This window comes from Elephas maximus, chromosome X (assembly GCF_024166365.1).
Source record: "Elephas maximus indicus isolate mEleMax1 chromosome X, mEleMax1 primary haplotype, whole genome shotgun sequence".
Lineage (NCBI taxonomy): Eukaryota > Metazoa > Chordata > Mammalia > Proboscidea > Elephantidae > Elephas > Elephas maximus.
Genome location: NC_064846.1, coordinates 161,058,404 through 161,083,143, shown reverse-complemented (window position 1 = coordinate 161,083,143; position 24,740 = coordinate 161,058,404). Strand labels below are relative to the sequence as shown.

The 24,740-nt window shown below is 42.9% G+C and overlaps 1 protein-coding gene across 4 annotated transcripts in view; it reads left to right on the top strand.

Annotated features, from left to right (window-relative positions):
• The first annotated feature begins 20,138 nt into the window (after window positions 1–20,138).
• The window catches only part of CDKL5 (cyclin dependent kinase like 5), a 274,427-nt gene continuing 269,825 nt past the window's right edge, over window positions 20,139–24,740 (top strand). For all 4 annotated transcript variants that reach the window (XM_049873455.1, XM_049873454.1, XM_049873457.1 and 1 more), the window contains exon 1: window positions 20,139–20,227. The gene's annotated coding sequence lies outside the window, so the exon portion shown is untranslated. The remainder of the gene's footprint in view (window positions 20,228–24,740) is intronic.

Sequence of the window (24,740 nt, the reverse complement as noted above, 5' to 3'; positions counted from 1 at the left end):
AGCAGAACTTGGGAAGGGTACGGCCTCTAAGGCCAAACTGATCAGCAGAAGAGGAGAGCCAGGTTTCCATGGGCCTCTGGTGATTGCAAGCCCATCCAGCATCCTTTGGGTAGGGCAGCATCAAGTTCAGAGGTATTTCAAACGGTGACTAACTTTCAGCTCTGACCAGTTACAAATGCCTAGGACCTGGAGTCTTTGCCAATTTTTAATTCTCTCAGTTAGCTGTCATTTTCCCAGTTCCATCATTTCCCATCTATCTTGAAATAACCCAAATATTGAAGTGTGTCTTCCTCTGCAACCCAACAGCAAATTTCTTGCCCCTCTATTGGTCATTAAATAATTCTACCCAAAGATGATTCTGGAGTCACACGCCTGGGTATACATCCAGGCTCTATCAATTACTATCTGTGACCTTAAACCAGTGACTGGCCTTGCCGTGTTTGATTCAATTTCTATCCCAGGGCCCAGCACAGTGACTAATGCAATATTTACTGAGTTGGATCAGAATATTTATTGAGTTGCAAAACCTCTGGCTCCAAGTGTCACTCCTGCTTGGGCTCCATATTCTCATTCTGTCCACACCATGGTATTTTCAGCAGAAAGGCAGAGGATATTGACCATATGTTCAAGAAGTGGACTGGTAAAGAAAAGAGAGAAATGAATGGTAACTAGAGGAGGCAGTGAAAGGCTTTTCTGGGTAGTGAAGACCTGTGTGTAATTGAAGAGGAGAGGAAGGGACTGATGTAGCTCCAAGAGCTGGAAGGGTAAGGAATTCTCGTAGGGCTGGTAACTGTGAAGGGCCAGGGAAGATTTAAATCATGAGCACCAAAGGAAGGAGTTGGCCTTTTATTAATTTTTTTTTATTTGTTTGGAAGCAATAAATATCTTCTTAAATAGCAATTAACAGTAATTAGTAGAGAAAGCCATCATGCCAAACATATTATTACTTAAACTGATCCTTCACTGAATCACTGAAGTTTTCTTGCATGAACTGATAAAGGTATATGTGCTTGTATTGTACATGTATGCCTAAAAAAGAACTTAACAAATTTCTTCAACTCAAATGGTTCTATCTAGAAATTTTATTCGGGGGAAGCTTCTGAGGAGATAAATGAGTTACTGAAAGTCTTAGTTATCTAGTGCTGCTATAATAGAAATACCCCAAGTGGATGGCTTTAACAAAGAGAAATTTATTTTCTCATAGCCTAGTAGGTTACAAGTCCAAAGTCAGGATGTCAGCTCCAGGGGAAGGCTTTCTGTCTCTGTTGGCTCTGGAAAAAGGTTCTTGTCCTCAATCTTCCCATGGTCGAGGAGCTTGTCAGGCACAGGGATCCTGAGTCCAAAGGACACGCTCTGCTCCTGGTGCTGCTCTCTTGGTGGTGTGAGGTCCCCAACTCTCTGCTTCCTTTCCTTTTATCTCTTGAGAGATAAAAGGTGGTGCAGGCCACACCCCAGGGCAACTCCCTTTACCTTGGATCAGGGGGGTGACCTGTGTAAGGGTGGTGTTACAACCCCACCCTAATCTTCTTAAGGTAAAATTACAATCACAAAATGGAGAACAACCACACAATACTGGGAATCACAGCCTAACCAAGTTGACACATATTTTTGGAGGGGACACAATTCAATCCATGACACTGAACTTGCCTGAAATACAGTCTGGTTTATTCAGAAAAAATAATTGAAACTATAGAAATGTTATATGAATATTACAGTGAACTGCTGAATTCCTTTATGCCCTATGTGTTTTTTTAAATTTATTTTTGGTGGCAATATATACAACCAAACACATCCGTTCACAATTTCTACATGTGCAGTTCAATAATGTTGGTTACATACTTCACACTGTCTCACCATTCCATTAATTTAGACTCTCTGCCTCTTAAAGTTCTCATCCAGGCTTGAGATGAACTGTTGTCAGTTTGAACTCATATAGATAATTTCTTGTAAGAGTGTAATGCTCAAGGCAAACATTATTAATTGGGCTAAACTTTTTTTTTTATTGTTTAGTTTACCGATGGTTTCATGGGATAGTTTTAGTTCAAGTTTTAAAGACGGTTTCTAGGCCATAGATTAAGGGGTCCCCCCAGTCTCAACAGATCTACTAAGTCCGGTTTTCATATGCATTTGAATGCCCTGTGTGTCTTATGTGTTTCTATATATAGATATATATACACACATGCCAACAGATAAAAGTAACGTGCTATTACATATAACGTATATACACATTATACTTATTTATATATTTTTTTAACTGTCTGACTGTAAATTGTAGAAATCATAACCTCCCCTAAATACTTCAGTATGCCTCTCCTAAAAACAAGAACATTTCCCTATGTAGCCATAGCGTACTCATGAAATTCAGGAAATTTAATATTAATACAATGCTATTAGTATCTAATACATAGCCCATATCCAAATTTCATGTATTGTCTCAATACTATCCTTTATAACAACTCTTCCCCCCAATGCATAATCCAATCCCGGATCATAGATTGGATATAGTCGTCATGAGGGGTTTCCTTTAAAAAGAGGAGTAACACTTCTAATAACACAGTAAAGAAGAAAGAAAGGGATAGATGTAGAGAAAGAGAATCATGTTTGAGGACCTAACGTCAGTAAAGTCAAAGGGGAGGATAAGGGAGGTGGGTAGAATTGGAGGCTTGAAGCGAGAGGGAAGTTTCTTGGGAGAGGTCTTGGTGTCAGAGACAAAGAGATGAGTCAGAAAATTATTCAACAGCATTGAACATCAGTTGAAGTTGGACAACCTAAGCTCATTTTCTGAGACATCATTTCTCCTCTATAGCATCTTTTAGAAATGGTCAGTAGACCACACGAATAGAAAAAGATGGTTCGAAAGATTCAGCATGGAATTTTGGCCGTAGACTTGGCAGAAGGTTAAAAATGAGACATAGGTATTAACGAAAAATATACTGAAATGGTTAACTGGGTAGTCAAGGCATCATACATGGCCTGGGTAAACTGGTGGAGTTACAGAATTAGACAGTGAAAAGCTGGGTGGGGGTTTGAGAGAGAGAAGTTGAACCCAAACCAAAACCTAGTGCCGAGAGAAGTTGAGCAGATGAAAATAAGAAGCTGGCATTCCAAGTCTGGCACCTTGAGATAGTATGTGCCACATGATTAACTGTTCAGGTTTCATCTGGGCTGGTGTGTGGCTATGGTTGGTGTTGTTACAGGCCTGGAGCAGAGCCAGAATGGTGGAGACATGGTGGTTTTAGTTGATGTATTCACATGAATATTGGTTTCACAGTGCCTGCCTGTGCTGACTTCATAATAACATCAGCCAACACTTGTTGCTGTTGAGTCAGCTCTAATTCATGGTGCCTCCATGTACAACAGGAGGAAGTGTTGCCTGGTCCTGTGCCATCTCCATGACTGTTGACGTGCTTGGGTCCATTGTTGTGACTATTGTAAAATGCAACCAAAACATTCCTTAGAAAGCAAGGATGGAGAGGCTTCCATTTGCTTACTTAGGACATGTTGTCAGGCAGGAAAGGCCAATCTCTAGAAAAGGCCATCATGTTCTGTAAAGTAGAGGGTCAGCAAAAATAAGGGAAACCCTCAATGAGATGGAGCTAACATTTAATGGGTGGGTTACTATGTGCCAGTCACTGTTTTAAATCCTTCACATGTGTTAATCCATTTAATCCTCTCAATAACCCCACCAGATAAGTATGATTAGTGTCCCCATTTTGTAGATGAGTAAACTGAGACACAAAGCAGTTAGGTAACTTGCCCAAGGTCAGATAGCTGGCAAGTGGCTGTGCCAGAATTTGAACCAAAGCAGCCTGGTGCCAGAGTCTATGCTCTTAACCACTCTACTGCCTTTATGCAAATGGATACCTCAGATCAACCACGGCAATGGGCCTGAATCCTCCTTACTTGTACCTAAGCTGTTTTTCATACGAGTTTGGTCTCCCTCTGACTTATAAATCAAACCCACGAGACAATTTAGATCATGTCTCTGGCTTTTGGAACAAATGTCTGTATTTGGTCTTTCCAGTGGACCCTGTCTGGGCACAGTGCTATTAGATATGTGCACTGAGCACTGAGTCTTAGGGGGAACTGGCCCTCAAGTGTAAGCTTTTCTTTTTTTTTTGATGGAGAGGAGGCAGGAAGGTAGGGACATGAGGCACTAGAGGCCCAGTCATAGAGGCCAAAGTCAAAAGAGATCAGGAGGCAGGTTTGCTTGATTAGGATAGAGCAGGCCTCAGAGCTGGGAAAGGATGAGACATAAGGTCACACAGTGGAGCAGGCAAACAGCTCAAAGTCAATGAGATGGACAATTAGATGGATTTGGTCATGGGAAAAGTGGACTCGTGGTAGGGGCTTGCATGCCACAAATAATCTCTTCAGTCCTCACCTCCATGCAAGCTACCCCAAAAAATATAAATCTAAATAAATATAAAACCAGTTGCTGTCAAGCTGACTCATGATGACCTCACGTGTGTCAGAGTAGGATTGTGCTCCATAGGCTTTTCAAGGACTGATTTTTTTGGAAGTAGATTGCCAGGTCTTTCTTCCGAGGCACTTCTGGGTATTCTCAAACCTCCAACCTTTCAGTTAGCAGCCAAGCACATTAACCGTGTGTGCCACCAAACCCATATCAAACCAAACCTGTTGTGGGCGAGTCAATTCCAACTCATAGCGGCCCTATAGCAACCACCAGAGACTCCCAAATAAATATACAATCTAAATAAAAACGGTGTGTTGATATAAACACACAGACTTTTGGAGAGGTTCTCTAGGCCGGCTTGTGGCCTGGGTCCCTTCTATGAAAAGTTCTGGGACCATCTCTGTACTGAAGAGAAAGCTGGAGAACTGCAAGGAGCATGGCTGATTTCACACGATTACATTGGAAAGGAGAACGAGAGCTGCTAGCAGGAAGAAGAGAAGGTAAAGTAGGTGGGACGGTTGAGAAGGGAGAAAGTCACGTGGGTTAGGTGGCGTTGTAGGAAGGTTTTTTTTTTTGGTAAGTGGAGAGCTAGAGATTGATGAAGAATTTCAGGGCACTGACAGGAGAGCTATTGCAAGTGAAAGGAAAGGGAAAACCGGACTATAAGAAGCATTGTGGATCCTTTTGCACTCTTTTAGGGACTCCAAACAAACAAAACAAAACAAAAAACCAAACCTCTTGCCCTTGAGTCAGTTCTGACTTATGGGGACCTCAGAGTGTAACTACGCTTCATAGGGTTTTCAATGCAGGTAGTCCCTGATTTATGCACAACCTGTAGTTAGGAACCAATCCCTGTAAACCTATTCTACTAAGAATTCGAGGTACATACAATGATTCATAATAACAAACAGGTGCTCTTTTGCAACACACATCAAAGCATTATTATTATTACTATATTATTATGTTCAAGATGTTTCAGTGTATCTGGAAGTGTTTCTTTAATGCTTTTTATGCATAGAAAGGTACACTATATATATCCGTTGCCATGGAGTCATTCCAACTCATACAAAAAAAAAAAAAACCCAAACCCAGTGCCCTCAAGTCGATTCCAACTCAATTTTTTAATTCCGACTCATAGTGACCCTAAAACAGAGTAGAACTGCCCCATAGAGTTCTCAAGGAGCACCTGGTAGATTTGAACCGCCGACCTATTTTGGTTAGCAGCCACAGCTCTTACTCACTATGCCACCAGGGTTTCCCACTATAGATAGTATATACTGAAACAAATACTTGACTAACTGATGTTAGATACGAACCATCCCTAATTGTTTTGACGTACGTACAAGTTCATTTTAAAGACAGACTTAGGAGCGGAACTCGTTCTTAGTTCAGGGACTGTCTGTAATTATAATCTTGTGGAAGTAGATGATAGGATTTTCTTCCATGGCACTGCCGGGTGGACTCAAACTGCCGACTTTTCTGTTAGTAGCTAGCCCAAACCATTTGCACCACTTAGGGACCCCTTGGAAACCCTGGCTGCATAGTGGTTAAGGGCTCCGGCTGTTGATCAAAGGGTGAGCAGTTCAAATCCGCCAGGCACTCCTTGGAAAACTCTATGGGGCAGTTCTACTCTGTCCTATAGGGTCTTATGAGTTGAAATCGACTCTACAGCAACGGGTATAGGGATTCCTGTGAAGCTTAATTACTTTTGGAGGCTGGGCCATATTTCTTTGAATGACACTCAGTATGGAGACTGGATTAAGTAGATGCTGACTTTTATTTGAGTTACAAAAGAAACAAAATGTACAAAGCTGGGAAGAGGGTGAGAACACAGATATCTGAGTAATAGTTACCACTAAATTGGATGCCATCATCAGAACAACACGCAAAGGGAAAAAAGTGAAGAGATTAAACATTTAATATAAACAGACGATTTCTCAGGATGGTGTCAATTTGTCACCTTCGCTCCCCCAAATTGTTTAACTGTGACTAATTATTTTCCCCAGTCTGGCATTTCAAAAGAAATCTTTTGAAACTATTCACTCTGAAAGACAGAGGCAAAGAAATCATTTGGCTGATGAGTAAACATAGGCTTGGATGCATTCATTTCAGTGGTAGTCACTTTATGGTAATAAAACCTGATCTTTTTTTGACCTCCAGTTAATCTACACACATACACACAAACACACACACAAAAACCCAAACCTGTTGCCTCGAGTCAATTCCAACTCATAACGACACCATAGGGTTTCTGAGGAGCTGCTGGTTGACTTGAACTGTCCACCTTGTGGCTAGCGGCAGAGCTCTTAACCACTGTGCCACCAGGGCTCCAGTTAATCTAAGGTAGTTGCAATTTTGAGGGAAGCAAGATTTAGGGAGGTGAAGTTACTTGTCCAAAGTCACCCTGCTGGTGAGCCGCAGAGCTGTAGCAAAGCGGAGGGTATGCATGTGAAAGGAATATGGTACTGCAGGGAGGGGCCCACATGCAGGTTTCCCTCCTCATATCTTCCTGTGGGCTATAGAAATTTGCTACAACTTAACGAAGGAAGGAGGGAATTTTATGTACATTACCAGAAATTTATAATTTTGGAAAACCGTAAGAGTTTACTATAACCTCTGATTAATGCCTGGAGTATGTGTGTATATATATACACAGATCTACAGCATCTCTCTCTCCATATGTATGTAGAGTCATATACATACGTATATACACACACACATATATTTATAGAGAAGAGGAGCTTCAACTTACAAAGAGGTTTTGCTAAAAAATTTTCTCTCAGAAACAGGGTTATAGAGGTTGATGAAGGGCCCAGGTCAGGCTGAAAAGCAAATTTAACCAATGGCCCAGAAGTACAGTAGTATCATGGAGCCCAGCCACCATTTATGACAGCAGTGTTTTGTGGAAAAACGTGCTGCCATTCTGACTTGGAATGCCAGGGAGTCGTCTGTTCTAGGAGCCTTCCCCCACCAACTGCCCCTGCCGGGCAGGGCAGTGAAAGTGTCACTTACCTAGCTCTAAGGTACAGTTGGAGGCTCTGTGCCCAGGAACAGAGGTGGGCAATATGGTAAGTGGTCAGAGATGGGTGGGGCTGGGAGCAGAAGGGGACAGAGGTGAATTGTGATAGGTCCCCTTATGGTACCCGGGATGTTCCCCCAACCCCTTCCCGGTTCTTTAGCTGGGCCCTGGATGGCCTACCTGCTTCCCTTCCTACTACTACCAACCAATGCTTCCAATCACTTCCTTTCTTCCCTGGTCTGTTCTGGAGCAGCACATGGTCTCAACATTTATTCTCTATATTCCTATCCCTGAAGCAACCACTTCACATTTTAAACATTTAGCCTACTTTAGAAGAATTGTCAGACTTTTTCTTTCCTTGGGTTTGATCTTAAGAGCGGTAAGGGTTCCTTCTGGTGACAAGCTAGATAAAGCCAAGGGTAACTGGGTAGGCAGGTGGTTGAGAACTGGGGACGTTACTGTGCCCAGTATGTCTCTCCACGAGGAAGAAGATTTGAGGGCCACAGAAGGGCCACTAGTCCCCAAATGCCAGCACTAGATGAAATTGTAGGGACAGGTTAGGGAGGCTTTTCTGATTCCCCTAGAGTAGTGACACTTCAGATGTTATCTCAGCCTGAGTCACCTAGTGGCAATAGAGTTTTCTTGGTTAATGAAAAATTTGTCTGTATTGATATCTTGCAAATTATAAAGTGCCCTTCCACTCCTCACTTCCTCCTATAATGTTCCCCCTTTCTCTTCTGAATGTGAGATGAATTTTTAGTGAAAACAACAACAACAAAAGACTTGAGACTTGCTGCAGGCTGAGTCCCCAGGATGTTTATTAAACTGAGCCCGTGGGATCAACACCAGTGGAAGGGAGGGAAGCGGGACTGGGCAGAAGGAGAAGTATAGCTGCGGTGCAGACCCACCACAGCTTCCAGGAAGTTCTGAAGCTAGAATTTGCTAGAACTCTGCCTTTCAGAGTTGTCCTGGGTTGGGCCAAGATGGCCAGGCCTTCCTATCCTTGCATCCATCAGTCATTGGATACAGGCCACCTGGGCCAGGTGGCTCTCTGCAGCCAAGGCAACCACAACAGGCCAATAGCTGAAGGCTGCCTGCAACAGCACTCCCAGCAGCTGGGCCAAGCCCTTCAGTGAAGAGGAACCTGGGCAGTGCACCCAAGGATCTGCCACAATACTCAAAGTAACAATGTACTAGAAATATGAATTTACAGTGTAACAATAAAAAGCACACCTGCTTCCGTTGTTATTCCCCGGCTGCCCTGATTTGTTCAGCAGGGGGAGCAACAGACTGCAACCCAGGTGCCAACAGGCTCCTGTACCCGGTGCTGAGAACAGAGGCTGGGCTGAGATCCAGACCTTACTCCTCCCACCGTGGCAACCGCCAGCAAGCACGCCATGTCAGAAAAGGGAAACGAAACCTGCCTCTCTTTAGTACTGATTTCTAAGAGATGCATTCAATTACATATTTGTTCTGATTATAAAAGCAGTTTATGCTTACCGTAAAAAAATATGCATAGTACAAAAAAGATATAAAAGGGGAAAAATCACCCTCAAGTTCATCAACCAGAGGTAATCTTTTAATCAGTTGTAACACTTTAGCATTTTTTGAACATTTTAACATATTTTTTCCTAATCTGCTCTGATTGACACACACACACACACATATAGGAGCTCTGGTGGCACAGTGGTTAAAATGCTTGCCTGTTAGCTGAAAGGTCAGCTGTTCGAACCCACCAGCTGCTCTGTGGGAGAAAGATGTGGCTGTGTTCTTCTCTAAAGTTTCCAGCCTTGGAAACCCTATGGGGCAGTTCTACTCTGTTTTATAGAGTCGCTATGGGTTGGAATCAACTCAATGGTAACCGGTTTATATATATGTATACACACACACACACACACAATGAAACCTGTGAGAGCCAGAACTTGACGAGACTGCTTTGTTTTTCTGGGTCTCTCAAGTTTTACACCTTTGAGAGGGTGCAGTCTTACCACTTTTCTATTGCTTGTTTTAGTGGAAAATATTTGAGTTTTCCTTCTCTGACAGGTTTCTGCCTTAGGCAGGTCCCAGGTTTTACAGGTTTTATTGTATACACACACACACACACACACACACACACACGTATTTTTTCCCCCATAGTTCATGGTGAACTTCTGGGAGACAGCAGTGTGTTGTGATTAAAAACACGAACTTTGAAGGCAGACAGACCGGGTTTGAACTCTGTCTCTACCCTTATTCGTTGTGAAACTTTCATTCATTTATTCATTCAAAAAAGAATGATCTCTTAAGTGGCACTGGGAATATGAGGGTGAACAAAAAAGACAAAGCCTTTCCTTCATGAGCTTACCTTACCTGCTGGTGGAATCTTCACCTTTCTTAAAGTCCCACCTTCTCACCTATAAAGTGGAGATTGTACCTATTCCATAGGATTTCCGTGAGAATTACTACCTCATTGAATGAGGCAATGTATGTGAGATGCCTGCGCGTAGTACTTGCTCAGGAAATGGCAGCTGTTATCATCACATATGCTTTACTTGTTTGCACTGAGCATTATACTGTAATTTCTTCATTAGAAAAACCACCACCCTTTGATGGGGTCGCCATGGGGCTCCTGCCATTCTGGTGGGAGTACAGGCACTTGGCCTCCTGCAAGGAGGCTGCCACATGAGTTCCAGGAGCAGCAAGCACAGCAGCATGGGCTTCCTGGACTCAATGGACTCCAGCTGCCCTTTGTGTTCTGGTCCTAGGGGTGAAAGGGTTCCTGCAGTCAGTAGTCTCTGGGTACCCTCGCCTTTCCCCTTCTGCTTCTTCAGCAGTTCCAACCCTTTTGTAAGCATCCCTCCGTTATGTTCCCTCTGGAGAGAATATCTAGAATATCTAGAGTGGGTTCCCTTTTCCTGCCTGGCCCTGACGGAGACAGACATTGTTTCATTTTGGCTTCCCATTTTAAAGGAAACTCTAAGAAATAGATAACGATCAATTAGTTCTAAAAATAATTCAAAACTGGAAAAACAGGGCATAGGAGGAAAAGTTGCAGACGTTAATAAGGCAAAAGACTGAAGTTCATCAATAAAGAAAGGGTTTACCCATTGCCATCGAGTCAATTTCAACCCAAAGCAACCCTATAGGACAGAGTAGAGCTGCCCTCGTAGGGTTTCCAAGGCTGTAAATCTTCACAGAAGCAGACTGCCACATCCTTCTCCCAAGGAATGGCTGATAGGTTCGACTGGTGGGTTCAAACTGCTAACCTTTCAGTTAGCAGTTGAGCACTTAACCACTATGCCACCAGGGCTCCTCTTGCATCACTAAACCAAAACCAAACCCGAGGCCGTCCAGTCAATTTCGACTCATAGTGACCTATAGGACAGAGCACCTAATGCATAAGAGGTAAAAATCTGTTGGACAGTGTAGAACTGCCCCGTATGTTTTCCAAGGAGTGCCTGGTGGATTATGAACTGCTGACCTTTTGGTTAGCAGCCATAGCTCTTAACCACACACCACCAGGGTTTCCATTGTGCTACTAAAAAAAAAAAAAATTTTTTTTTTTTTTGTGCTACTAAAGGCTCCATAAATAAAGGGTATAGGCACCTGGAAAGTTGTTATAAGAATTTGACCAGTTTTTTAACACCACCACTGGGGGTGGGCTCCATAAATAAAGGGTTTAGGCACCTGGAAAGTTGTTATAAGAATTTGACCAGTTTTTTAACACCACCACTGGGGGTGGGGAGGGGGATGGGAGGGAGACAAAAGGAAATTTTTCAAAGCCAGGGAATCATAGATTATTTTTTAAGGAAAAGTTTCCTTATCATAAAGGCAGTGCCAACTTTATGTGTAAGTTTGTGGTTCTCAACTGAGATCGATTTTGTGCCCCCAGGAGACATTTGGCAAGGTCTGCCTTATCTGTAGATAGCTTTGGTGCCACAACTGGGAGGGCGCTACTAGGATCTAGTGAGTAAGGCCAGGGATGCTGCTAAATATTCCACAATGCATGGGAGAGCCCCGTACGATAAAGAATTATCCAGCCTTAAATGTCAATAGTGCTGAGGTTGAGAAGTCCTGGTATAGGCACTGCAAAATACTACTACCAGCTCCACAAAATGCCTCTCCAGTCTGATTCACTGACTTTTTTTTTTACAACAGCTTTATTGAGATACAATTCACACAGCATAAAAGTTGTCCTTGCAATTCAGTGGTTTTTGGTATATTTACCAAGTTGTGCCCTGATCATCACTATCTAATTCCAGAATATTTTTCATCACCCCGAAGAGAAGCCCTGTACCCATTGGCAGTCACACACCACTCTTTCCTCCCCCTCCCTCACGTCCTACACTGCCATCTACTGTCTTAAAGCAGGCACCCTCTAGTTACTTTACTATGTATTTTCTAAGAGCAGCTCATTTCTCAAAGGGAGCAAAGATCATTTGTTTCCATGGTTTGTTTTGTTTTGAAGCACTGATAAAATTCTGTGGTTCTATATACCTGAGTCCTGGTGGCACAGTGGTTAAGTGTTTGGCTGCTAACCAAAAGGTGGGCAGTTTGAATCTACCAGCTGCTCCCTGGGACCCTATGGGACAGTTCTGTTTTGTCCTATAGAGTCACTGTGAGTCACAATCGACTGGAGTGCAACGGGTATATACCTGAAAACTTTTCCAAAGCTTTAAGTCAGCCTAGAAGGCTATGTGCAGTGAGTGAATTCTGTCTCAGGGTCTGGGATGGGCCTGAGACTCTGCATTTCTAACAAGTTCTCAGGCGATGCCAGTGCTGCAGCTCTGAGGACCACATTTGAGAAGCAAGGATATAGACCCTGGTAGCTCACACATGTGGGCCAGGGACTTTTATAGTGTAACCCCTTGTATATTCTACTGCATACATTTTTTTAATTAACAATTTTATTGAGATAATATTCACAACCCATACAATTCATCTAGTATTTAAAGTGTACAACTCAATGGGTTTTAGTGTATTCACAGAGCTGTACAACCATCACCACAATCCATTTTTGAGCATTTTCATCACCCCCAAAAGAAATCCCATATGCATTAAGCAGCTGGGCGTCGTTCTTGGAAAGAGGTGTGTCCAGCTAGGTGTGCTTTCTATATAATTCCAACCTTTATCTATTTTGGAGAAGAGAATTACACACAGGTTAGGCATAGCCCTAAATATAAGAAATAAAACAAATGAGAAACAATATGTATACGTCTTCCCTGGGTCAGCTTTAAGTCCATTTTTGCAAGAGTCTATTGAGCAGCTGATGAGGTGGATTCAGGGACAATTCTTACTGACATGTGCAGAGTAATAAGTGGTCTCTATTTTGGATTACTTTGGCAATACAAGTTAATGTTTTATGTCGTGTGTGTGTGTGTTTGTATCTGGCCCTGGTCCTAGTTAAGTTGGAATACAGTACTGAGGCTGGCTAGCAGTGATTTGCTCGTGACTTTGTGTGAAATCTTGAGCTTGAAATCATAAAGCAGCATGTATGCCTCCATCAAAGTAGCACTTTCTCCAACATTTTTATTCTGAGAAATTTTAACATACTGAAGAGTTGAAAGAATTGCACAGCAAACTTCCATATGCCCACCACCCAGATTGTACAATTAACATTTTACTCATTTTCTTCATCGCATATCTATCCATCCTTCTACCCATGCATCTATCAGTCCATCTTGATTTTTTTATGCATATTGAAGTAACCTGCAGTCATCAGGACATGAAGTAGCATATTTTGAGTTCTATTTAAAAATATATAAAGTGTCCCTTGATTGTAAAAAGGCTGGCTAATGAGTAAAATAAGCATTGCATCTTTTTATCTTCTTAAGCATTTTGGAAGCCATATTGGATTTTTATCTGTAAAGCTGGTCAAGAATTTCTTTTAGAGGATGTGAAATCAAGACTCGAGGCAACTGTACAGGTAGATCAGGTTCACCCCACAGCTTCCATGCCTTTTCATATCAACCCATCTCCTCCAAATGATACCCATTGCTGTCAAGTCGATTCCAACTCATCGTGACCCCATGGGACAGAGTAGAAGTGTCCCATAGGGTTTCCAAGGCTGTAAATCTTTATGGAAGCAGACTGTCACATCTTTCTCCCATGGAGCTGCTGGTAGGTTCAAACCGCCGACTTTTTGGTTAGCAGCTGAGCACTTAACCACTGTACCACCAGGGCTCCTCCTCCTCCAAATGATACAGCCTCTATTTACCTGACCACTTTGTGCTCATTTTTCTTTTCGTCTTCTTTTTTTTAATGTATAGTATATTCTTCAAGTAATTGTCCGAAGCCTTAATTTCTCTCTATTGTGTATCAACACAGCACCAAATGATGTGGGAACTCGTTAATCTGTCCCTTAATTCGTTCGTTCATTCAGCAAATGCTTAGTCAGTGTCAAGCCCTGTGCTAGGCACTGGGAATACAAAAATGAATAAGACACAATCCTTTTCAAGGCAAAGCAGTTAACGCTGCACATTGATCAATATACCTAGTAAAACCCAGTGCCAGGTGACCAGATTGGATAATTGAGACCCACTGGAAGATTTTTTTCAACTTTTCCCATGACAGTAACTATTACTCTTGTTCAAACTCTGCTTTGCCTTATATTGTCTACATACTGAATAGAAGTATACACAAAAGACCAATGTTATGCTAATGACTAAATTATTATATTAGAAAATGAAAAGGAACAAGAATTGTTTTATGGATTTAAGAAGAAGCAAGATCAACAAGTTTTCCAATATGTGTTTTTTTTTTTAATATAACTGGCCCAGAATTCCAAGGCACCTTATAAAATGTTTGTAAAATTCCATTGAATCAAGCCTGATATTAAATCTAGAAAAGGAAAGACACAGCCATTTTATTATCTTTTAGTACTTATACTCTATGAGCTCATTTGTTTCCTTCACAAATTAAATGCTGTGTGTTTTTTATCTTTTTCTATTTTTAATTAAAATCTTGAGATAAGATGTAATATATACTATTACATCTCAGTCTACACATACTCACATATTCAAGGCAAGGGCATTTTTTAGGGTCATTTGAAACTGTCAAAGCCTTTTGAAGGGGAAATATTAGTAAGATACTTATCAAGTCACCTCACAAATGAAGTCGACAACGATACCTCAGTCTTATACCTTCATGCACATTGTTATTCTTTGATTCTCATAACAAGACACTAACTTTACTTTGATACCTTTGAAAGGCAGAGAAAAGTCTTCCTTGGAGAGCTGTTGTGGCAGTAAATGAGATAATTTGAGGAAAGTTTCTGGCACATAGTACCTTTACATAAATGAATTCCACTGCTGAGAGGGTATGGCTTAATGGTTAAGAATTAGACTTCCGTAGTCAATCTGCCTGGGTCTGACTCCTGGTTCCACTGTCTGCTAGCTGGGTAAGCTTGGGCAAGTTACTAAAACCTTATCTGTAAAATGGGGATAGATACACTTGTATTAGTTACCTACTGCTGTGGAACAAATAACCCCAAAACTTAGTGGCTTAAAACAATATGCATTTATTATCTCATCATCACAGTAGATCAAGAATCATGAGTGGCTTAGCTAGGTGGTTCTGGCTCAGGGTCTCTTGTGAGGTTGCAATCAGGATGTTGGCTGGGGCTACAGTCATCTAAAGGGGTGGAGAAGTTGCTTCCAAGACGGTGTGCTCACATGCTGTTGGCAGGAGGTCTCAGCTCATTACCACCTGGGTCTCTCCATAGGGCATCTTGAGTGACTTCATGAACATGTCAGCTGGCTTCCCCCACAGTGAGTGAACCAGGAGAGGGAGCAAGCAAGGAAGAAGCCACAATACCTTTTAATGACATAGTCTCAGAATTCACCACCATCCCTTCCGCCATATTTTATTTTTAGAAGTGAGTCACTATGTCTAGTTCACACTCAAGGGAAGGGAATTAAGCTTTACCTTTTGAAGGGAGGAGAATCAAAGAATTTTTGGGCATATTTAAAAACCTCTATATGATTATATTAGGAGGATTAATTGAAACAATCCATGCAAAATGCTCAGCACAATGCTTGGCACACAGTAAGCGCTCGATAAATGTTGATTATTTCCAAAGAAAGGTCAATAGGCTACTGCTCAGCTAAGGATATCTAGTTTCATCTGGAATAAGACATTAACACATGAAAAAAATAACCTATTGGTATTGAAAATTATGTAAAATTATGAATGTTCAGAAGAAGCAGGTATCTGAGATAACAAGTATTTCTGACATACTCCTCTGCTTTAAGTCTCTTGGATAATTTATTGTGTTGGAGAGGATGGTGAACTGAATGTTGGGGACTGCCTTTATGCCTAGAATGATCAGGTCAGGAGTGCACAGACTATTTAATTATGTAGGCCAGATGAAAAGATGCTAGAAGTACTCTCCTTTGTTTGCCCCAATTTACAGTTATTTTCCTGCTGCTATCTATAAAATTAGCTGGCTTGCTTCTTGCAAAGTTAAAGACAGTGCAGCTCCATTATCTTATTAGATATTCCCCTTGAAATAAAAAGCCCTTCTACATCAGTAAAAGCATCTATTAGCGCTGTTATCTTCCAGCTCCTTGGATACCACTGCTCTCACATGATCTGGACATACTAGACTAAGGTAGACCAGGAAATGTGAAGCCACCCTAGGGGACTGAAAATGGGGCAAGGTGGCTCTGGGGGGAGGCTAAGCTCCAGAAGGTTTACACGTCTCCAAGAAAATGCCTCATCAAATGTAGAGTTCATATTATTCTCTTCTATTTCTGCTCTTCTTAGAAGCAAGGATGGAGAGACTTCTCTCACGTACTTTGGACACACTATCAGGAGGGACCAATCCCTGGAGAAGGACATCTATGCTTGGTAGAGTAGAGGGCCAACGAAAAAGAGGAAGACCCTCAGCGAGATAGACTGACACAGTGGCTGCAACAATGAGCTCAAACATAGCAATTGTGGAGATGGCGCAGGACCGGGCAGTGTTTCATTTTGTTGTACATGGGTCGCTATGAGTCGGAACTGATGCCACGGCACCTAACAACAACACTCTTCCCTCTCACCCTGTGGCTGGAGAACATGCTCTAAAATGGCAATTCTGTAAAATATGGTTCCGCAAAATGGGCAGGGCGAATTAACCAGTAAGCAAGTACGTCCGGGCTTATTTGTGTTTACTTACTAATCTGTAGTGCACAATTTCACATAGGTGAATTTGGTGATGTGGTGAAACTGTGCACTACAGATTAGTAAACACAAGTAAACCTGGGCGTACCTTGCTTATTGGGTAATCTGTCCCTGTAAATGGGCATAAGAATATACTTTGCGGAGGGACACACTGCCGTTGTTGTTCCTATGTCCCCTGGGCACTCACCTGACTGACAGCCGCTTTTTGTGATCACCTGGGACTGTTAGGCAGAGGGAGTTTTCCTGGCTGTGGGAACACATTCAGCCTGCACATTGGGAGAGTTGAAAATGCTGGAGAGTTAATGCCTAGATGAACTTTCAACCTGGTGGGTAAGTAGCTCAGCTTCCTCGCCTTCTGGGAGGGGATAAATCTGCGCATGTTCTACACCATCTCCCAGAGTTCCCCCGTGTGGCTGAGCGCCAGTCGCCCGTCGCAATCACTGGCTTGATAACACACCTGTTATTGGCTTACTTCCTTTATCTCGCTTACCCTCTCATCTACTGGTGTTTCTTGGGATCAACTCTCAAATCAACTACGTATGCTCAAATTCTTGTCTCAGGGTCTGCTTTTGGGGAAACCCAAGCCAAGACATCCCTTATAGAGTTGATTTAAGGATTAAATGAGATGGTCCATGCAAAATGATTGGCATATTATTATCCCCATTTTACAGACAAGGAAACTGAGGCACAGAGAAGTTGAGCAATTAATCCAAGGACATAACTAGAGCTGGGATTTGAACCCTGGCAATCTGGCTCCCGAGTCTATGCTTTTAATCGCCAAGCTATACTACCTTGCCAACAAACCACTTTCACATGGCATTGTGTTCTGGAGTGGTTTTCTTTCTTGGGTCTTCTGAGGCCGACATTTCTGTTCTTTCCCACATTGTTTGCGGTTAAACTTGGTGTCTGGAGGACAGGGATAGAGGATTTAATAGTTAAAAAACCAGGCACTGGCCTAGCATTTCTAAAATGACATTTTCCCAAATGGTATGAACTTTAAATGAAAACACGTAAGATCTGACAGCCTGATTTAAGCTCTGAGCAGGGCCAAGGAATAACTAATGCTCACGTCTTCCTAGCAACACTACAAATTTACACATTGATTTGGTCTGCAAGCTTTTCTCCCGGATCCCGATTGCATTATGAAGTCTAGGTCCAGATGGGCATTTCATAAATGTTTTTTTGGCGAAGATTAGGTTCAGTTTTCTAGCCTTGTCCCCCATGTATCTGGGATAAAAATACATACATATACTAAAAAAAAAAAAAAAAAAACGATTTCTTGTTTATCTGAAATTCAGATTTCACTGGGCCTGCGTCTTGCATTTTATCTGGCAACCCTCAATGTATGTAAAATTCTTGGCACATAGTAGGCATTCATTCAGTGGTAAGTATTGGTGTTCTTTCCACATAAGAAAAGAGCTCAGTTAAATAGCAACATAGTACTTTTAGCTTTTACTAACCTTCTAGAGGAAACTCTGGTGGCATAGTGGCTGGCAGTTCAAATCTACCAGGTGCTCCTTGGAAACTCTGTGGGGCAGTTCTGCTCTGTCCTATAGGGTCACTTATGAATCGGAATCGACTCAATGGCAATGGGTTTGGGTTTTTTTTGGTTTAACCTTCCAGAAAATATGTGCTTTTGATCACTATAGGAATTAACTGAACTGGAGGTGGCTCCAAGAAACCCTCCACCACTACACAAAACCAGATCAGAGCAAATGCCAAGTGGAAGGTCGTATTTGTATATATGGACTGGCACATTATAAAGTATCTAATTTTACTACTTAAAAGTAAATAGGACCTGTATTAGTGGATATTCAGTTATTGGTTTTTCCTTAACTTGCTCTGAATCTTTAGAGATAAACCATTATTTATTTGATTCAAATGTAATGCTGCTGTAATTCCTGGGACAAAGGCACTGACATAAAAAAGACTGACATACAGGGGTGAAAATGGAGAGCATTGCTCCAGGAATTCTGGCTCCACGTGGGTAAAGCTTGAGGTCAAGGCACTGTTACTTTGCATCTGGAGGAGGCAGGAGAGGCTGCAAAACTCTCTGCTGTTGCCCCTGACTCCATTTTCCTTCCCTGCTAATTCACTGTTCCTACCTGTAAAATTTTCTAATATGCTCCCCGAAAAGCTGGAGAGAAAGCAGTCACCTTCATTTCCTCCTTTAAGATTCACCCTGTTATGAAAAAGAAAACCCTTACTGGCTTGGCACCAACTAGCCAAACCCAACATACTGTTACATATTGTTACCAGATTCAGGACAGGAATAGTTTCCGATGGATTTTATCCAAAATATCTATTTCCTATGACCGCACTGCATATTTCTAATTTGGTGGCTGCTATTTTTTATGACCTCATACACTGCCTGTTTTCTGTGCTTTTCCTAAAAACAAGAGGGAGAAAAATCCTTATTTTTTCCTCTTTTCATTTTTAAGTGGAAATTTTCAGGCAGCTTTACAGAGTGTTGCCCACGATGTCTTGTTTAAAATTATAATTAAAAAAATTTTTTTTCCAAAAAGTGGCATTGGAGATGTATCCCTTTCCATTTCATACCTCTTCATCCTGATTGGAAATCTGATCCGTTGTATTAAGATCTTTACATTTCTGCTGGTTGGGCGATGACTTCATTGCTTTCCTGCCAGCTGGGGAATCTTGTGTGGTGGTGCATTGAACCGAAGCAGAGCCGTAGGTCGCTGCTGCTGCTGAGGCTGCTACTGCCACAGCAGCCGTTTGCATGCACCCAGGTAAAAAACTGCAAGAATTCCTCAGGCTGCCAGGTCTTTGCTACTAACTCACCCAAGGAATCGCTGGCTGATGGATGAGTGTACCTGTGCGTGTGTGTGTGTACACGCGCAGCTGCAACAGTTGGGCAGCAGGAGCAATGGACTCCAATATCATTTTTATCAACGACAGCGATAAACCATCCTCCATCCTTTATTTAGGAAACCCTGGGTAGGTTATCCTTTATTTGCAAGCAGTGCCTCGGCTCCCGCCCCAAATGTACTCTCCCCCTCTTCCCCGATCCCCCCGCACGTGTCCCTCCAGAGGGAGGCCAGGATAGCTGCGCTGCAGGCAGGATTCCCCCTTTTCTCTGCAGTGACGGCGGATTCCGGGGCCCCCTCGCCCCCCCACCCACGCAGCCGCCCCTTTCCCAGTCACGATCTTCCCCCCGCCGCCCCTCCCCGTCAGCTCTGGGCTCGGGCCCCGCCTCGCCCAGCCTCCCCGCCCAGGTTGCTAGGGCCTGGCGGGGCAACCAAGCCTGGCACGCGAGGAGTGCCGCGCGCGTGTCCGCGCGCAGCCGAGAACGAACCCACAATCACAGGCTCCGGAGACCTGAGCACGCGCGGCGCGGGCAAGGCGCGCAAGCCCGAGTCCGAGGACGAGCGCTCTCTCCACATTGGCTCTTACCAGTAGTGGGCGGGCACGGAGGCGGGACCTGGCGGGGCCTGAGACACCTCTCCATTGGTCTGCACGGCTCGGTTGGGGCGGGGCAGTTAGCAAATTAGGCTGCGCGTTCGCACCCCCCCCGGAGGGCGGGGCCGAAGGTTTCGATTAGTTGTCGCTGCTGCTGGGGAAGGTAAAGCGGCGACGGCGGCCTCAGGAGCTGAGGGGTTCGCGGCTGGAGGTGGGGGACAGGGCTGGTAAGTAGTCTCGCCGCCACCCGTCCGCTAAGTCTCCTTGCCCTCGTACGGCCCCACGCCCACCCAGCTTCTCCCGAGGGAGGAGACCCATCCGATCCCCCGGACGGTCGCGAGAGGGGGCGGTGGCGGCGACGGCGGCGCCTGTTTCCCCAGGACGGGGCGACGCGGCGAGGACACCCCAGCCCGGAGCGGCTCCACCTCACCTCCCGTGCGCCGCGGGGAGGGCTCTTCCGCGGAGAGGGGCCGGGGCTAGATTTGGGTGTGGGGCGAGCGGAAGATGTGCGGACGGGCGGAGGTCTAGCCTGCGGCGTCCCCGCCCTGTCGCCCCCGCGGCGCGGGCTCCCCCGGGCTTGCGGCGAGGGAAGCCCCTTCCCACCGGCGCCGAGGAGGGACCCATGGGCCGGGGGCCCTGCCCAAGGTTCGTGGGCGCCCGGGTCCTGCAGGGGTCTGCGAGCCGCTGCTCCGGCCCCGCTGACCTTGGCTGCCCGCGCGGTGGGCGAGCGACCCTGCCGCTGGCCCCGCGGCTCCTCCAGCCTTCCCCGAACAAGTTTCACGCGTTGCTGTGAAGTTCACGACCGACTTAGTGGGGAGAAGCAGAAATTGGCCCCCTTTCAGATCTTGCTAGCCTTTGGACTTTCATAGAAATGAAATCCTGGGCTTTGGAACCACCTCCCAGAATAAACAGGTCCTTCTTGCATTGACACGTTTTGTGCCCACGTTGGGGGAGAAAATAACCTGAACATATTTCAGTGTACAGGCAGGTTGTCCTTGAGGGTTTTGTTTTTCGCTTCACTTGAGTGTTAAAGCACAGGTGCCTGGATAAGAAGAGCCTGACCTTAGTATCTCTGTCTACGGTGAGACTCGATGGATGCTGTCTTATTTAAATACTTGCAGATGAGTATGCTGTTAACACAATCTATTTTAATTAACTGAAATTTAAGCTGATTTTAGGAAGTATTGTTGACACAGAATAATTTCTTTCCGTGCATCTGAATGAGGTTTGTTTGAGCGTAATGGTTATGTAGGTAATGTAAAAGATTACACAAATTAATTTGAGAGCATTTGACTGAAGCGAGAGACATAAATATGTATAGAATAGGATTATCATTTTCGGTAGCATCTGCAGGAACATTTTCAGCTTGTTCCTTTCGTGCAGTAGGGTTACAAAAAAGGCACCTTTACCGAGACTATTCGGAATTATCAATTATGTGTCAATGACGTTTAGATGCAAATTTGTTTTTTAATTTAAGTGTTTGAAAATATTTTATTCATAAGATGTGAGAAACTATGCTTACTTGTCCCTGTGTCTTTAGTGTTGAAAGGGGGTGGTATAACCTTATTTAGCAACCCAATTAGGGTTCATTAATAATAACATTTTTTTAAAAGTGTGCCCCCTTTTGAGAATATGATAGTTGAGTACCTAGCAAACCTTTTTCATTTTGTTATTAAAGTACTATTTTAGATTTGAGCATTTTTGGCGTTGACACTGGAACAGAGTAAGGAAGCCTGCAGCAGTATTACCAGTTTGACACCACCAGTGGGTGTTTCTGTTGACAAATGCAGAGAAGAAAATGGAACATTTGGGAAGGAAATCTTTTTTTTTTTGGCGGGGGGGCGGGGGGGCGGGGGGGCGGGGGGGGGAATGAAGTGAGAGGGGAAGGAGCCAGAACAGAGATCTGGAGAACTAAAGCTTCCAGCACAGTCTATGCTGAGCAGTTCACAAGTACAAGAAAACCTAATTAGGAAGAAAAAAAATTCAGTTTGACTGTATTAAAGAATAGACCTCCAAAAGAGGCATACTAAATAAAGTTAAATAGTCTACTATTTAAGAGTAGTTGGAAAGTCCGCAATTAGAGAGGGTATCAGATTTTTCTGAATTGTCTTTGTCTTTTTAACATAATCAATGCAAAGATTAACTTGCCACATACATATATGTATTATATATATATATAGCTTAGTATTCCAACTTTCTTTAGCACATTTCCTAAGTCTACATCTTTAAAACAGATATCGATATATTAAAAAAAAAAATTAGAACTGTCATTCTCCGGAGAGCATTGCTTTTTTTCCATGCTGAATCTTGTAATTTGTGCATGATTTTGGGAGCTTGCGGTGGGATTTTCTTTTTTTACCTCTTTATCACAGGTTTCAGATTTTTCTTTTATGCAAGTTCCCTGGACTAAATCTGCCATTATTTTCCTTGTAATTTTCTTGGAGTTACTTAAATCAGAAGGTGGCATCTACAGTATTCCCTGGGGTTTTAAAAGGAAAGGCTTCCATGGAAAGAGATTGCAGGGCCACCTCACATAGATGAGTAACAGGAGGTCGACTGATTGCGAATCAGATGAATATTCTCCCACATATGTTGCATGGGGTTCAGGCAGCCTCCTGTAACGAGAACCAGATCTGGCACGGTATTTCTACTGTGAAGGTACAGTATTGTTACATTATAGGCTGAAATTCAGCAGTGGAAGAATTCCTTTAAGTGTGTTTCCGCCCCCCCCCAGCCTTGTTTCACCACTGTGTTCAAGAATCTATGTGAGGCTCTCTTTCAACAATAGTTGCATTGTTGGAAATGACAGTGGCTTCTGTTGCCGAAAGTTAACCTTTCATTATGATTTACGTTCTACTTTGCAATGGAAAAATTCAGCTTTGAGAAATTAGCTCTAGGAGATTTGTAAAGTCAGCAGAGAAAATAAGTTTTCTATAGCATATCTGTTTTTCTTCAGCATACCTGTTAAAATTTCACCTTTCCCCTTCCATTTTGAGAGCTTTGGTAGTTATCTCTTTTATTTCTTCTAGATATAAGGAGGTATGCTATATTAGTGATATGACTTTTTCATTTAATAAATTGATGTCTAATAACAAGAGGCACTTAAGAACAAGTGAATCCACGTGCATAGATCCAAAGTGTGAGGGGAAATCCTTTAGCTAACCCTCAACCTCGATACAAGAATAGCAAAGGTTGAAGTGTAAAGTTGACTTCTAAGTAGAAAAGGCTGTTTACTCAGAATTTGGTAATTTTTGATTCTAAAATTTTATTTTTTGGCAGGATCAATTAATTTGGCGACATTAAATTCATTGATAGAGGAGATAGAATCCCAAAGGTTCTTTATCATCAAATGATGGTGTCAGTTGGAGCAAATATTTCAACTTACGAAAATCATGCAGTTAAAAGACTACATGTAAAATTTCTGGTTGGGAGGCTTTTCCAGTTTGCTTTCTCAATCTTAACCTCAACATTAGAAATCTTTTATTGGTGATACACAATTTTTGTTTTTGGATTTTAATTTTTGATAGTTTTTAGAATGTTTCCTTTATGTACAGTGGTTCCTGAATGTCTGAATTACTCCAAGATCTGGCCTCATTTCTCATTGGAGTTTGTACATTTCTTATTACTGAGATATGAATTTTGGTCCAGTTTTCTCAGTGGGTAGGAAAACTGAGGGTGAGGACCTTCAGCCTGAAGAGCCTGATAACATTTAGACAGTTCAGATTTGGGAATTAACAGAAAATCATGGATCAGGTTAAAAAGGACCTACCAGGTCCATTCAGGTTTTTAAAATCAATTGTCAACACTTTGCATTAAACTCTTTCCTTAGAAGCATTTGTGTATGAGGTAGTTCTAATCCCGGTCAAATTTTGAGTTTCCTCTCTCTTTTGGGCAGTCTTTATAATAATTAAATTATAATATTCTCTTTATTGAGCCTTACTGAATGCCAGATACTGTGATAAATGGTTTATTTACATAAATATTTGTGTGTGTGTGTGTATTCTCACATCATCGCTATGAGGTAGGTATTTTTGAATTTCACGTATACACATGATTAAATGGGCTCAGAGAGATCAAATAATTTGTCCAGTTTACCCAGCTAGTATGCAGAGGCCAAATTTCAGTCCAAACCAGTCTGACCTGAACGAACCTGTGCTCTTCAGAACCATGCTTTCAGCTTCTCTTTAGGAACCTGATTTCCCCAAACATATTTTGAGCTTCTTGCCTTGGGGTGGTTCTGGAGGTATAAACAGGTCTCTTGGAGTTCACAGGGCTGCATTGGCAAGGCTGCCTTACCTTTAATCACGGGGGAGGCTGGACTCAAGTGTGGGCAGATGGAGGTTAAGGACTGCTGGATAGGACAGCAGGAAGTGTAGACTTTTCTAGGAGGGTCATTAGTTTTGCTTTTTCATAAATGAAGGTTGTACGTAATCATTTATGCCCAAAATGGATATCTGTTTCTAGTTAACCACTTGGTATTTCATGTTTCTGCATGTTCCATTAGAACTTTTGACTGACTTTGATTAAATTTGCTACACTAATAAGCGAGGATGGCGAAGCTACATCTCACATACTTTGGACATGTTACCAGGAGGGATCAGTCCCTGGAGAAGGACATCGTGCTTGGTAAAGGAGAGGGTCAGCGAAAAAGAGGAAGACCCTCAACGAGATGGATTGACACAGTGGCTATAACAATGGGCTCAAGCATAACGACAATTGTGAGAATGGTGCAGGACTGGG